Raw genomic sequence first — 3,455 nt, forward strand, 5'->3', positions numbered from 1 at the left:
ATTTTCCCAAGGGCTTGCTGTTGGGTGGGGCCAGTCCCTAGTGTGGGCTGCCTTCCCTGGTTGAGCTGGATTATATCAGCACTCTAGTGGGTGTGGCAGACCCTGGGCTAACATGCTGGGGGACGAAATCTAATGGCATCTGTCAGGGTGTGTGTCAGTCCACGTGTACTAGATTACAACAATGGCTGCCACCAATGTCTCAGTCCCTGGAGAAGTCTTGCCTCTCACCAAGATGCAACTAGAGCCTATCAGGTGAGGCTCTTTTCAGCAAAGGACTGTCCACCTTTCTTTATGGTGATTTTCCATTGTTTTCTGAAATGCGTGTATTTGTGCATGGGCCATTTAAGACCTTGCTTTTTTCTGCTTATGTCTGATAGGTTTTCTGGGGCTATTCCCTGTTGTAGGTAATAGCCAGAAAAGCCAGATATTATGAGATTTGCCTCAGTTGTGTTGAGTGCTTCATAGTGGAAATACTCACCTGCTCAGGTCCCCCACTCCTCCTTGGGAAGACTGCATATCTTAGGATTGCTCCTGGTCAGCCAATTGTGAAGCACCATGGCTCACAAAGGTGACTTTTTTCTCTCAAGAAAGGAATTTCTCCCTCAGTCAGAACTGTTCCTGGTTGTGAGGGTTTTTTTATCCACTTTTCAGTTCTCTCTCAGGGGTAATTATTCCAAAAAGAGTTGTAACTTGGTTGTGTTTGTAGGAGGAGGTGAGTTCAGCATTTGCCTGTGCTACCACTTTGACCCAATCCCTCAGGTAATGTTTATGGTAATCTCCATTTTATACCCTAAAATGACACATTGTGTGTTCACCCTACTTAACACTAATTGAATTACAATGTTTTATTCTTGATGAGTATACTTTATTGCTTTCTCATAAAAGAATTTAAATTACACAAAAGTTGGAACTTTGTCTAATTTATCACTGTATCCTCAGTTCTTAGAAGAATATTGGGACTAGATATTCAAAAGTATTTTGTTAAATGAATGAGTGAGTCAATGGATCTCAAAATGGCTGAGGTCTTTAAAAAATGCATTAGTGTCACTTTACATATTAGATTTTCATTTTCTCATCAATGAATTTTTTCTTTACTTTTGTAATTTTAGATAACTTTCTTGAGCATCAGACCACGGAAATTAGGAATAATGTTACTGATTTTATTCTCTTGGGTCTATGTAAGAAAAGAAAGTATGGATCCTCTGCTTTCTATTTTTCTGGCTTTGTTACCTAGTGATTTGGCTCATAAATTTGGTCATCATAATTTCTATTACATGCAGTCAGCTAATTAATGAACCCGTGTACTTCTTTCTTAATTACCTTGCACTCTCAGACCTCTTCTACATCTCCACTTTGACACCCAAATCATGACCAATTTACTGGCAGAAAGGAACGTCATATCCTACAAAAATTGCATAACAGTTTTTTACCACACAATTCTTTGGGGGGGGTGGGTCGAGGTCATCATTATGACAGGAATGGCCTATGACCATTATACCGCCATCTGAAAACCACTTGACTATGCCATCATCATAAATAGGCAAAGGTGTATCTCAATCTCATTGCATCATTTGTGGGGAGGTTACTGGATTTCCTTGGCTTGTTTCTTCTTAGTATTTTTTTACCTTTCTGTGGCCACAATGAAATAGATCACTATTTCTGTGACATATATCCTTTATCAAAACTGTCTTGCACTGATACACACAAGATCGGTTTCTTAGTCATTGCCATTTCCAGTCTGATGTGGCTGATCTTCTCGGTTTTGATGGCCTCCTACTTTATGATCTTATATAATGTGAAATCATCTTCTGCAGAAACTCCCCACAAAGCACTTTCCACTTGCAGTTCCCATGTCACAGCTGTAATCCAGTTTTTTGCACCCAACATCTTTATTTACATTAGACCTGCCACAACCTTACCAGAAGATAAAGTGTTTACACTCTTCTACACGGTTATCGTCCCCATGCTCAATTTTCTTATCTACACCCTTAGAAACATGGAGATGAAAAATATAATAAGGAAAGTTTGGTGCAATGAAAAGGAAAATCAATGATTTGAAGGCTATTCATCTTTTGATGTGAATTGACATCTTTACATCACACTTCCTTTCTTTGCTTCCCTCCTGCCAATGGGAGAATCAGTCAGAACTTGTAAAAGCCAAGCCTAACAGCTTCCATTAACGGTTTTCCTCTTTCATACTACTTTCCTTATGTGTTTGCCTTGTTCTCATTCCTCAGTAAATTTTAAGTTCCAAGGAAGTAGGTGTCTTGTCATATTTATTCCACTGCTAATTTCCTAGTAATAGGCAAAATGATCTCTCATCCAAAAGCATGTATTAGCAGCTCAATAAATATTTAATGAATTAATATATGAATATCTTTTAATATAGCTTTGCTTCTCATCACTTATAGGAGTCACTCTCATGGTTGAGTGACCCACTTGAACGTTAAATGCTACCATTTTGCTGATACATATTACTTTTAAATTATTTCTCTACTTCAATATATTTTGCCTTAATATAGCTATGACTGTGGACAAGAATAAATTCCACTCTGGGTCCAATTAGCCAGCTGAGACACCCAGAAATCACAAAACATAGTACAGTACTGGGTCAATTATTTTAGGCTTATTCACATACTCATTTTCCAATTTTCTAACAGAGCTTCAATATGTGCTAAATTTGTTATTCATAAAGTCTGTTCTTATAAATAAATAGCTGACTTATATAAAAATAGTCAAATCACAAACAAGCTCTCCGAATTAAGATGTCTTATTGAAATTCTCTTTTTTTCCCTTGGTTTTTGTAGTGCTGAAAAAGGTTGTATGTTGGCAAAAGACACTGACAGTGTATATGCCTTTGTACTTTTAAATCTTTATTTTAAAACCTCCTATGTCAACCCATTTTATAATTATTTCATAACATAAATCTTTAAATTATTTTATATAAAACAAAGGTATTCAAAAATATTGGATAGCAGGTAATAAAAGGAACTCATTTTTTTATTTGTGAATTATAGACCAGTGATTTTTTCCTAACTCCAGGATTTCTCTTTATAGCTCTAGGAACTTGAAATTGGTCAACATTTTGTAACTATATCTATTTTTTTATTTAGCATTATTTTTACAATACAGATAGTTTTTATAGTAAAGTAACTTGTTTGAGAGGCGAGCAGGTATTGTCTTCTTTATTTCTAACTCAAGCTGATTAGAACATGTAATTTTAGATAAACAGCCAAATTTTCTGCTAGTATATTTCACCCCTAGGTTTAGCTGTCTCACATACCCAATTTTGGGCCATGCTGGACCCTCACTGAATCCCCTAAGGGCATCCCCTAAGAACTGCCTCTTTAAAGGACCACAGAACAGAGAGCAAAACTGCACTCAGCCTCTCTGCAGGCAGGCACATCCAAAACGGGGAGGAGACCCCTGAGCCACGTGCACTTTATTTCTTCTAA

General features: G+C 37.1%; 1 pseudogene; it reads left to right on the plus strand.

The window, feature by feature from the left end:
* Nucleotides 1-232: 232 nt before the first annotated feature.
* On the plus strand, nucleotides 233-2,053 carry LOC124232720 (olfactory receptor 4P4-like; annotated as a pseudogene).
* The last annotated feature ends 1,402 nt before the right edge of the window (nucleotides 2,054-3,455 follow it).

Source organism: Equus quagga, unplaced genomic scaffold (genome assembly GCF_021613505.1).
Source record: "Equus quagga isolate Etosha38 unplaced genomic scaffold, UCLA_HA_Equagga_1.0 1100_RagTag, whole genome shotgun sequence".
In the NCBI taxonomy this organism is placed as follows: Eukaryota; Metazoa; Chordata; class Mammalia; order Perissodactyla; family Equidae; genus Equus; species Equus quagga.